At 38.2% G+C, this 12852-nt stretch overlaps 1 pseudogene; it reads left to right on the forward strand.

Moving 5' to 3' along the window:
- Window positions 1–3164: 3164 nt before the first annotated feature.
- LOC125352742 overlaps window positions 3165–12852 on the forward strand; it is a 189914-nt pseudogene continuing 180226 nt past the window's right edge.

Genomic DNA, 12852 nt, shown 5'->3' on the forward strand with positions numbered 1-12852 from the left:
TGTTATTGAGGGTTACCTTGATTCCACTCTGATCAGATATAATACTTGGGATGACATCAGAATATTCTTGTATTTGCTGAGGTTCTTTGTGTGGACTATGACATGATCTATTTTGGAGTGTGTTCTATGGTTTGCTGAGAAGAATGTATATTGGCTCTCTGTAGGGTGAAAAACTCTGAACAGATCTGTCAGATCCATTTGGGATAGGGTGTTACTTAGGTCTTCGGCTCCCTTGCTAATCCTCTGTGTGTTGGAGCTGTCTCTTTGAGAGAGTGGAGTATTAAAGTCTCCCACTATGATTATGTTTGGGTCTATCTTGTTCTGTAGTTCTGTGAGAATTTGTTTGACATATTTAGAGCCTCTTTGTTCGGTGAGTATAAATTTATCACTGTGATGTCTTGATTCTGGATTTTTCCTTGTATTAAAATGTAGTGCCCTTCTTTATCTTTTTGAGCTGATTTTAATGAGAAGTCCAGCTTGTCTGAAATCAGGATGGATACCCCTGCCGTTTTGGTAGGTGCGTTTGCTTGGAAGATCTTGCTCCATCCTTTCATTCAAAGCCTGTTTTTGTCCCTTGCTGTAAGATGGGTCTCTTGAACACAACAGATAGCAACTTTTTGTTTACGGATCCACTCTGTCAGTCTGCTCCTCTCTATCAGAGAGTTTATGCCATTTATATTCAAAGAGATCATGGATAAGTGTGTTTTTTCCCTTCCATTTTCCTGTTAGGCTGTTTTTCCTCTCCCTTCTTTCTTGTCTTTATTTAGCTGCTCTTCCTGTTGGGCTCTGGCTATTGTAGTTTCTTTCTGTTTCTGTCTGGGGTCCTGTATGTTTTCTGTTGGGTGTGGTTTCCCTCTTAGAATTTGTTGTAAGGCTTTTTTTTAATTTAATTCACATAATCCTTTAGATCCTCTTTGCTATGGAAGGATCTGTTTTTTCCCTCGAAGGCGAATTCTAATTTTGCTGGGTGTCTAATTCTGGGTTGGCAGTTGTTGGCCTGGAGGACTTTGATTGTGTTCTTCCAGGCTCTTTGTGCATTGTAAGTTTGGTGAATCTGATCTTTTTTCTATTGTAATATAGTTCTTTCTTCATTTTGGCTGCATTCAAAATTTGCTCTTTATTCTTGAGATCTGAGGTCTTGATAATTATGTGCCTAGATGAGGATTTTCTAGGGTCTGGTCTGGCAGGTGTCCTATATGCTTCTGTTATTTGGGTGAGGTTATCCCTTGTGAGATTGGGGAAGTTTTCTGCAATAACTTTATTGAATATGTGTTGTATAGCTCTACTCCTCTCCTTCATCTATTCCAATTATACGCAGATTATATCTCTTCTCCGTGTCAACTATCTCCTGAATTAGTCTGCCCTGGAGTTTGGCAGTTTCTTGGGGTGTGGTAATCTTCTGGTCCTTATCAGCTTCTTCCTCGTCCAAAAGAGAGGTTCAATATTCAATATGTCCAATTCTTTATGATGTGGCTTTGAGTGTGGTTTGCATTGAGGTGAGTGAGATGTGTATGGTTGCCAGATCAGCTCTATTTTTTCATGCATTTCGTTTCTCAGGATGTTAAGTTCTTCTTTAATGGTGGAGTAGACTGTATCTATTTATGCTTCCATTTCCTTCTTTACTTCCTGAAGGTCCTTCAAAACTTCCATTCTAAACTCCTGGAACTGTTTTCTGAATTTGTTCCTGAGGCTTTTGATCATTTCTTCTATCTTAGTCTCAGTTCGGTTTTATTCTCCATCTCCTTCTCAGTCGTACTACTTTTTGGAGCTGACGAGTTGGCTTGATCTTTCATGAGATTTGTAATATTTCTTTGTGATTTATGCATCTGGAATTTTTGCACTTTCAGGGGCCTGTAGGTGTCGACCTTGGCTTGGCTTTGTGCTGGTTCCCTCTGGTCTGTCAGTGGGGACTTGTTTATATCCTAGCTCTGGGTTTGAGTTTGGCTGTTGAATCTTACTGCCCTATGGTGAGCATGACCGTATTGGTTGTTGCTCAGGCGGTCACCCTCACCACAGTTAGGGGTGGATAGGCTCTGTGTCTTTCTCTGCAGGACTGAGATCTGCTGCTGCGTTGTGCTGACACTTATGGGCCCCTGTTGGGGATTCATGGGTTGCTGATTCAGCGTGGCATTGAGACTTTTCTCTTCTTTGATTCTTTCCCCTCTAGTTGTTGTGGGTCAAGAGAGCTCACCTCTCAGATTGAGTATTGCCACTGAGGGGCGGCAATACTGTTAGAGCAGGTGTTGCTGTTGAGGGGTGGCCCGCCCACCTGTGCGGAGTGCACCTATCAGAGCAGGCTTTGCCACTGGTGGGCCCTGCCCACCTATGTGGAGTGCGCCTATCAGAGCGGGCATTGCTGCTGAGGGGGCAGCTTGCCCCCTTGTGTGCTCCCGCAGGGGGGTTGGGCATGAAATCCTCCTGCTGGAGGGTTAGCACGCTGATCCATGCTGGCCCTCTGGGGGACGCGTGCATGTGCACTCTTGTGCTTCTTTTGGAGGTGCGCTGCCCCAGATTGTTGGAGGGTGCTTGTGCCCTCTCGGTAATCTACTGTGGGGGCAGTATGAATGGTTCCCAGCAGGTTCCAGTGTCTGGGCTTGGGTTGGTTCCCACCAACTCTCTGTGCCTCCACTGTGGGGGGGGGCGGCATGTGCTCAGGCCCAGGTGACCCTGCTGGGCTGGTATTGCACACCAGCAAGCCTGTGACTATTGTTCAAAAAGTCCACATGGACCAGGGTACCTCAGGTGGTGTTCAACTTCCTACTGGTCCCCAGGTCCCTGCTTGAGGGGAGGGGGGCTGGCGCAGACAGATTCTGGCTCCCCAGCTGGGGCTTTGGGGGACGGTGGCCTAAGGTGTCTCCCAGTCACTTTGTTGGGCACTGCTCCACCTGCTGCTAGCTCCTGTATCCTCCCAGGAGCTGTAGGATCCTAGAGCTGTAAGATATGGGGCTCTTTTGTTCCCTCACAGTAGGGAGGGAGAGGGAAGGAGCTCTAGCTTCTTTGTCCCCTTGTGATGAGCTCTACATGAGGTTTTGGGTCTTTGCTAGAGCTGATCTCCCATGGGGGGGGGCAGCAATGGGGAAGAATTTACTGGTCCTGGATTGTGTGTGTGTTCTGTGCTGCTGTGGGCTTTTCCGGGCTGGGGTGTGGTGATCGATCTTTTGGCGATGGCGGTCCTGGCTCTTCCTGTCCAGCTCTCCCCATCAGCGCCACCTGATTCCCCTGATGTTGTTGTCTGGGATAGGCCATTGGGTTCTTCACCTCATGCCGCCCATGCCGCCATCTGTCTTGCCATCTGTCTTGGTCCGGTCTGTGCGCAGTCTGGGGCCCATGGAACTCCTGCTGTTTGGACTCTGCACTCGCGGAGGGACTTTTCAGCTGTTGCTTCTTTGGTTGCTGATGGTCTGTCATCCCATTTACTGGCACTGGGGCTGCTTTCCCAGCCTGGCCCTGTTTGGGCCGGAGTGGGGAGGGTACCCCGGAGATTTTCTGGCTCTATGAAGTTTATAGGCTTTTCTTTCTTTGCTCTTTTTCATTTCCTGTGTTTCTCTGTTTGTTCTGGTTGTTGCGTTTGCTGTTCTCTTGATGGGGTGTTGGGTGTTGGAGTTCCCAGCTCACTATTTGGTTGGAGCGAGTTGGGGTGCCTCCCTATTGTGATGGTACCATCTTCTCTCCTCTCTTTTTTTCTTATTTATTGTCAAAGTGATGTACAGAGGGGTTACAGTTTCATATGTTAGGCATTGGATACATTTCTTGTACTATTTGTTATCTCCTCCCTCATTCACTCCTCCCCCTTTCCTTCTCACCCCATGAGTTGTTTAGTTGGTTTACAACAAATGGTTTTGCAAGAATTGCTTTTGGAGTCATTTGTCTTTTTATCCTTTGTCTCTCTATTTTGATATTCTCTTTCACTTCCCTAGTTCTAATACCAGTATATACAGTATCCAGTGTACTTAGATGAGATACAGTGATAGTGCGGGTCCAACCACAGGAAGGGGATACAAGAGGATCATTATGTATTTAATTTTTTTATTGTTAAGGTGATGTACAGAGGGGTTACATTTACATATGTAAGGTAGTGAGTACATTTTTTGTCAGACTTGTTACTGCCTCCCTTATTTTTCTCCCAAATTCCCTCTTCCCAAATCCCCCTGTCGAGTTGTACTATTAGTTTACAACATATTGTCTTGTAAGTATTGCTGTTGCATTGATTTTTATTTTCTTTTCTTCCCATTATTTTTTCCTATCCCATTATCTATCTGTCAAACATTCATCTCTTTGGCACTAGGGGCCAGCAGTAAAAATTTAAAAAAATAATCCCGTCCCAAAGGATTATGGTTATATGGAGTCATGGTAATTAAGAAGACAAGGAGAGTAGGAAGTCTGACTTTAAAATATCCAATTTAAGTATCTATTTCATACATTAAATAGTGGTCACCTCTTTGGAGAGAAGAGGATGATAGATATGAACAAGTATTACAACTGGAATTTTAGATGTAATCATCACAGGATGTTGTTTCTGAAGTGTCATTTTGAGAAAACACTTAATGAGGTAAAAGACTGAGCAATGGTTATAAACTGAAGTAAAAATCAAGCAGGAAGAGAATACGGATGATGAAAATGCCCTAATGCTTGGTTATAGTATTTGAGAAATAGAATAAAAGTCTAGCATGGATGAAGTAGTAAACCTCAGATCTCAGTCCCCTGAGAAGCTAGGATTATAGTAGTGAAAATGGTGTAAATGAAATATATCTAAACATACAAATGGGAACTTATTCAATTTGTTCTGTACAAAACATCAAATTTATGAGATTCCAGTCATGTGTCAAGAGTAAGCTATCAACTCAAAGTCATCATTTGTTGAAATGTGAATCAAACGTGAGATTATTATAGAAAGTCAACAACTCATGCGAATGTGCAAGAATATGACGTGTGTGTGTGTGTGTGTGTGTGTGTGTGTGTGTGTCAGTCATAGAGTTTTAATTCAGGGCTTGGACACTCCTCCTGAGTTTTTTTGCTCAAGGCTAGCACTCTACCAGGTGATCCACAGCTTTATATCTGGATTTTGGATACTTAATTTGATAGAAGAATCTCGTGGACTTTTCTGCCTAATCTGGCTTTATACTTTGAAGCTCAGATCTCAGTCTCCTGGCAAGGTAGGATTACAGAAGTGAGCCATTGGTGCCTGGCAAGAATTTGACACAAGAGCAAAAATGATACAAAACTAAATGGAATAAAAATAAAGAAAATCACATTGCTATACAAACAATAGTAGGGTTCACCTTGCCTCTGTATGATTGAGCTGCCACCTGAATATCTCTCAGAAGTTGTAGTGTGGAGAAATAAATTATCTGTTACTATATATAAATAAGCAATACCTATTCTGAGGCAAATCTTCAAATTCTTACTTTTTTAACAGTGCATCTTAGGAGAAATATCAAACCACGAAAAAAAAGTGCAATTTCACATTGCTTTAAATTGAGAATCTGTTATTTTATTGTGACATATTTTCTATTGCTCATTTATGAAGAGCATTTATATTAAAATTACAACACATGAATAAACATTTTCAAATGCACCATGAACATTTAAATTGAAGGTAGATATAATTAAAAGCATATTTGAAAAGATTTTCTTCTTTTGTCTATTTTTGAATGTTATTCTTTAATAGCGGATTCATTAATGTTCCATCACGTGGAGTCAATAGGTGATTAAAAAGGGTTAGTAATAAATAAAAATGTTTTTTGACTTTGTTTCCATTTTTCAAACTTCTAACAAGCATAGGCTAAGATCGATGAAAACTGCCCACTGCTAAGGTCAGTGTGGCCTAATTAGTTTTGCTACATTGGCACTGTAATTTTGCTTGACACGACATTGAAGGGTAATCAGTATCTAACAGACATGATGAGCATTTGTTACACATAGTGACAGAGTAATTAGCAACCATACACACCATTTTACCTGAAGGGGAAGGATAACTGTGATGCGTGATCCCTTTACACAAATGTCAATGACTGTCCTAGCCTGCTGACAATTTAAAACTTCTTAGGAGCCCATGAGTGTTTTACACCTGGGCTGAGTGCAAGTGTTGGCTATAAGGTGATTTGGTAATTTATTAAAATCTACGGTATTACACGGCTTTCAATTTCTATACTACAAAAATCCATCTTCTCTTGGGGTATTTGGAGAAGTTTCTTTCCATGATGAAGTGGAATTCCACATCTCTTTGGTGACCCTCTTTCTTTTGAGATGTCCAACTAGAGAAGTGATCTTGGACCTTGGATACTTTTTGAGCATGTACTGAAAAATTTCAGTCAATCTACTGTCTAACTTATAGAGAAAGTTCAAACTATGTTAGGATCTCAGTAATCCATTTCCTCTTGAAGACAATAGAAATAATCCATCCAGGCTCCCCACCCCCAAATAAAAAAAACAACTTCTGATTTTCCTACACATTTTATGATCATGATTTCCTTCAGTAGATTAGACTCTTGAAGTTTATGATTTCATAATCTTTTATTATTTGAGAATTTTCTTGCTGAAGTTACACAACTGATGTTTGTTCAAACTATGATATGTATTTTCTACAAACTTTCATTACAGATTTTAAGATATCTCAGTGATTCTCCAGTTGAATTGTAAGTGGTTTTACTTGAGTCATTTAAAGTCTTTTGTATAGCAGATAACAGTCTATGACTTTTTTCTCCTAGAAAGTACCAAAATAATCTCAATTGACAGATTTCCTCAAGGTACCTGGTTTTTCATTTGTGCAAATCTTTTTTTTTCAAATTTTTATTATCAAACTGATGTACAGAGAGGTTACAGTTTCATACGTTAGGCATTGGATACATTTCCTGTACTGTTTGTTACCTTGTCCCTCATAACCCCCCATAACCCCCTCCCGCCTCCCCCTTTCCCTTCCCCGCCCACCCCCGGAGGTGTTCAGTTCACTTACACCAAACAGTTTTGCAAGTATTGCTTTTGTAGTTGTTTGTCTTTTTTTACCCTGTGTCTCTCAAATTTGGTATTCTCTTTCAATTTCCTGCATCCAATACCAGTATACACGGTTTCCAATATACTCAGATAAGATTACAGAGATAGTGTAGGTACAACCACAGGAAGGTGATACAAGAACATCATCAATAATAGAAGCTACATATACACATGGGACATTGAAAGTAGTTACAACTGTGATATAACAATTGTTTCCATAACATGGAGTTCATTTCACTTAGCATCATCTTATGTGTTCATAAGGGTATAGCTATTGGGCCTTGTGATGCTCTGCTATGACTTGCCTAAACCTGTACTAATTATTCCCAATAAGGGAGACCATAGCGTCCATGTTTCTTTGGGTCTGGCTCACTTCACTTAGTATAACTTCTTCCAAGTCCTTCCATTTCCTTACATCATTTGTGCAAATCTTGCCCTAAAACTATAAAGTAGATTTTTCCTGTGAAAATATCAAATACCCAGTAATTCCGAATGATGAAAAATAAAATAATAGTTATCAGAAAGCCCATTTATGTTACCATATGGAGATGTAACAAATTTTTCCGGCTTCATTAAACTTGGTCACTTTGTGATTTTCCTCTCATGCTGAGAATACAAACATGACAAAAGACACTGATGGATTACCATCATCTTAAACCTAATCACCATGATTAACCACTGGCAAGATATATATTTATACTTTAAAATATGTTGAATGTTGCCATCGTGCTTTTTCATACTACTTGGTAAAAATTTAAGCATCATCTGTTCAGAAATTATCCTTGTATGTATAGTCTACAACATTTTCCCCTCTTGCTGTGAGGAGTAAATCTTTTCCACAGCCAAAAGGAGCACAAATAGACAAATGCTATTTTAATACATAGTCTGTGTTAATGAGTAACATATAAAATGCATTAGAATTTTGAAGTTCTAATCACTTTGAGAGTTCTCATTGTGGAATCTCCAAAATTGAACAAGAACCAACATCTTTCTATTACATTAGACTTATTGCCTGAACCTGAGTTTCATTAAAAAAAAAAGGCAAATAAAATTTCAAGTTACACACATGTGCAGCACATAGTTATTAGTATTCACACATGTTGAGTGATTAAAGAGTGCATTCCTTCTTATTTCCTCATTGTATTTCACTGTCTAAAAGTACCATATTTGATTATTTTTAGTGGTTAGTTATTTGAGTTTTGGGAACTTTTACTTATTGCATATATTCAATACATGTGTTTTACGTTATATTTATATGTTATATGTTACATATAATTTCCTGTTAGTGGTTGCCCTTCTGTTTTTTCCAGAAATTATATTCTAAAACAAATTTTCATTTTTAATAAAATTTAATTAATAATTTAACATTGTGATTCTTTCGCCTTGCCTAGAAAAATTATGATTCCCTTCAAGGTCACAGTATTTTTTGGCTTTTGTTTCTACTTTTTGTTGTTTTGCAAAAATAATACTTTGTTTACAAATGCATGTATAATTTTATAAAGCACCATTTCTCCACTGGAATATTTTGGTGATATCTCAAATGTTACTTGATCCCAAATGTACAAGCTTAATTCTGTGTCCCATTTCCTGTCCCATTTGTCTATGCATCTATTTCTCACTGTCTTAGTTCACTGAGTTCTTTGAATATTATTTTAATTTCCTCACCAAATTATTTAAACTACTCTAAATTCTTGATATTTTCATATTGCATGTAGCTTCAGCTTGTCAAATTCTACGAATTCGGTTTGTGGGATTGATTAAGATGTTGTAAAACATTGTGTTTTCACAGCATTAAATTTCCCAAATCAAGTATATGGTAAATCTTTTCATTTCAGATAAATTCATGGTATCAGTGAATAATGATTCCAAAGACACTACCACTGAAGGAATAATTATGGATGCTTAATTTTGTCTAACGTTTTGTCTTTATAGAGGCATAGTGGGTCTGAGCAACCATACTTGCTTGAAATCACATGTAAAAAATAAGTAATAAATCTGTGTGTAAACATTCTTACTGTATTTAGGTTTTAATTTTATTTTCCTTGTTCTAGAGCCTTTAGTTAATGCTTGCATCTATTCTTTTTTTTTTTTCATTCCAGCTCTTTAACCATAGTGGGAGAATATCAGGCATTCCCTCAGATTTTTTTCTTCATGATTTTTTTTTATTCCAATCATTTCCCCATCTGCCAACACTCTATTCTACTATCTAGGAAATGATCAACCATAGTTTGTTGTTGAGTCCTCTATAAGTTCCTGTATGCATCCCTATTAGTTTTGTACTCATAAGCATTAGATACTTACATATGTGAATTACAATTGCATACATAACTTATAAGTCCCATTTCAGGTCCTGTGGACTTTTACTCTTCCATTAGTATCAATAGTCATTTTCCTGTTTAAATTCCTTCTTTATTCATTTGTTTGTTTCTGCAAAGAGAATTCAGTCACCTCTCAAATATTGTTTTCTTTCAAAATTTTATTATTAAACTGATGTACAGAGAGGTTACACTTTCATACATTAGGCATTGGATACATTTCTTGTAATGTTTGTTACCTTGTCCCTCATACCCCCCCCTCCCCTTTACCCTTTACCCCCCTGAGGTGTTCAGTTCACTTACACCAAACAGTTTTGCAAGTATTGCTTTTGTAGTTGTTTCTCTTTTTTTTACCCTGTGTCTCTCAATTTTGGTATTCCCTTTGTGCTTGCATCTATTCTTTAAAACTTATTCTCAAGAATTTCATTTCAGTAGAGATTCCACCAAGGAATTATTAGAACTTTTCTCCAGCTAGGATCTGACCTTTCCCATCTGTAGAATCTGAAAAGAAGTTAAGAGATGCTCTGTGCTGGACATTGATTAGAATAGAAGTTAGATTTTCTTAACCTTTCCCAAACTGCATTACCTTAGTACTTCTAGGAACTGGGATATAGATGGTCAAGCTTCTCTGACGTCTAAGGGATAATATGAGGCCCTTTTTCTTCTTGGTTTGACAAGAGTAGGAATGGATTCTGGATGGTGAAAACACTCTTCGGTTAACACCCATACTTTGTAAAAAGAGTAAATGAATAGAAAGGTGATTGCAGTTCTCACTGACAACTGTAACAAAGAACTTCCATTGACTATTTGATATGTTTTAAACATCAATGTAAATATGTATTTATAGTCCACTTGAAAGGTACCTCTTCCATTATTTCTATGAGTATTTAATGAGAGGATATTATTCTACAGAATTTGGAATATAATTTGATGTTCACTAAGTACTAGGGGAACTGCTAATGGTGAATGCTCAATCACTACATGAAAAGTGGGTAGAGAAGATGGTCTGGGAGAGAAGATACCAGTAAAAGAATTGACATGTTTTAGTGTGTGTGTGTGTGGGGGTGTATCTTGGAGGTTTGTTTTCTAGACCTAAACTCTACCTATGAGCCACACTTCCACCCCCTTTTTTTAAACTGGTTATTTTGTCAGATAGGTCTTGCTTCCTTGCCCAGAAATGTGCCTTGAGTTTGATCTGCCTATTTTATGCTTCCTATTTTAATTGAATGGCAGTTGTAGGGTGTCTTATTTCTTGTCTAAATTCTTCCATTGTGGTGGAACTTTGCAGACTTTTATGCCCATGCTGGCCTATAACCTTGATTCTTTAGATTGTAGCCTCCCACTAGTTGAGATAATAAATAGAGGCACATCAACATACTCAGCGATTGAAGAAAGTTCTTGCATATCTGCTTGGGCAGAACTTGGCTGAGATCTGCAATATTGAAGCCTCTCAAGTAGCTAGGATCCCATGTATGGGCCACCAGCCCTCAACTCTGAATTTTATATACTTATCTCTATAAAGAGAAAAAAAAGCAAAGTGAGGTCAAGTATAAGAACAATAAGTAATTGAGAATTTATCCCAGATGTAAATGACATGTTCATTCATTTATATGTTAGAAGTGAGAAAGTAGAGCTAGAGATACTTAAGTAAAATATATTGTCATTGTCTGTAGAGAAAATTAATGAGCTTTTTGAAGCAAGTTTATTTCCTTATAGAAGACTAAGACATGCATATTAAATGACAATTGTGTTGTTGTGGAGTTAACGGCTACATAGATGAATGAGATTTATTTAAAGACACTTTGGGAAAAATTAGGTCAAATGGCATTTTAATTTCATCACACCTTTTCATCTGTGACCTTGTAAAATGGACCCATCTTCTCTGAGTTTTATTTCCTCTTAGACACTGCTAATTATGAGAAATTCACAAACAGAATAAACATCTATCTAGATGTTGAAAGTAGCAACAAAGCTTTGGAGTATATTCATCAATCTTTTGAGAAAAAAGACCTATGTCTCTCCCTCAATTTTGCAACTTCTTCCTATCCAAGCTTCTTTCCCCAGAGGTAATGTTGCTTTTTTCTGCTGTATAGGGATAGATAATTTTATCAGCGCAGTATAATTTTGTTTCACTTTATAAAAATCACATCAATTTCTTGTTTCACGATTTCCTATTTTTTGCTCACAATTAGGTCTGCGAGAGTAGACAGGGTTGAGTTATATTTGCACTTCACTTTGCAATGATGTACAACTTTAAATGTACCACAACTTATTATTTGTTTGACTTTTGGTCCAGGGTTAATTTTTACCATCTTTGCACTCTGAGTCTTCAGGAAAAAATAAACTTTCTCTGAAGATTAACATGTGTAGCACTTGGAATTCAAGTGCCTATGTACAAGAAGAGGTAAATGTGTTGGGTTGTATGGTATGTCTTCATTAGCTATTTAATGACTTCTTCTTTCTAAAGCAGTTGTATAAACTTTACACTTTCCCATTTCAATTTTTATTTAAGTCATTTTTGGACCATATTTTAGGGTAGTTATTCATATATCGCCTTATGGTTTGGAGTTGGAGTTGTCTGATTATGAAAGTCATCTAAGATCTTAATATGCCTATTAGACTTACGAGCCTCATGTTCGTGAAATTCCTGTACAAGATTGTAAGCATTTTAATTAGTCCTTTATTGGTTTTCTGTGCTGCAAATACAGTAGCACAGTATGTAATGTGTAATTTCAGTCTTTGGAAACTCAGAAATTCTTGTTTTTTCTTTATTGTCAAAGTGATGTACAGAGGGGTTAGTTTCATATGTAAGGGAAGTACATTTCTTATCCAACTTGTTACCTCCTCCTTCATTTTTCCCCCATCTCCCCTCTCCTCAGGTCCCCCCCCCCCCCCCGTGAGTTGTACAGTTGATTAATACCACTTGGTTTTGTGAGCATCACTACTGCAATGGATAGTCTTTTTGTCCTTTGTCTCTCAATTTTGCTATTCCCTTTCACCTCCCGAGTTCCCATACAAGTATATAAAGTATCCAGGGTATTAAGATCCATTACAGTAATAGCAGGAGTAAAACCACAGGATGGAAATATGAGAGAGAGAAAAAAATTGTGATTTCACAATTCATGTTGAAAATAACTACAACAATGATATACCACTTATTTCCGTAGATTTCATTTCGCTTGGCATTATCTTGTGTGTTCATACAGGCATAGCTATTGTGATCTTCTGCTATGTCTTTCCTAGAGATGTACTAATTATTCCCTATGAGGGAGTGTGGGAAACTGTAAATACAGACCATAAGTTCCACAGTAGAGAATTGGAACACCGTTCTCTGTTCCTCAGAATGCTGAGGGTGGCCCTGTCATGACCTACTGTGCTTAGCATTACAATGGCCACAGTTTTCACACTCCTGTTAATCCAAAACATCATAGGACCTTGGAGCTGGTAGGTTGTCTATGCAAATTGGTTGTTTTCTTGTTGCAAATCCTAAAATTGTTACCCCACCTCAACTGACACCCTTACCTGTTTGAAGTAGTCTCTTTGATGT

The sequence above is a fragment of the Perognathus longimembris genome, chromosome 1, assembly GCF_023159225.1.
Source record: "Perognathus longimembris pacificus isolate PPM17 chromosome 1, ASM2315922v1, whole genome shotgun sequence".
Taxonomy (NCBI): domain Eukaryota; kingdom Metazoa; phylum Chordata; class Mammalia; order Rodentia; family Heteromyidae; genus Perognathus; species Perognathus longimembris.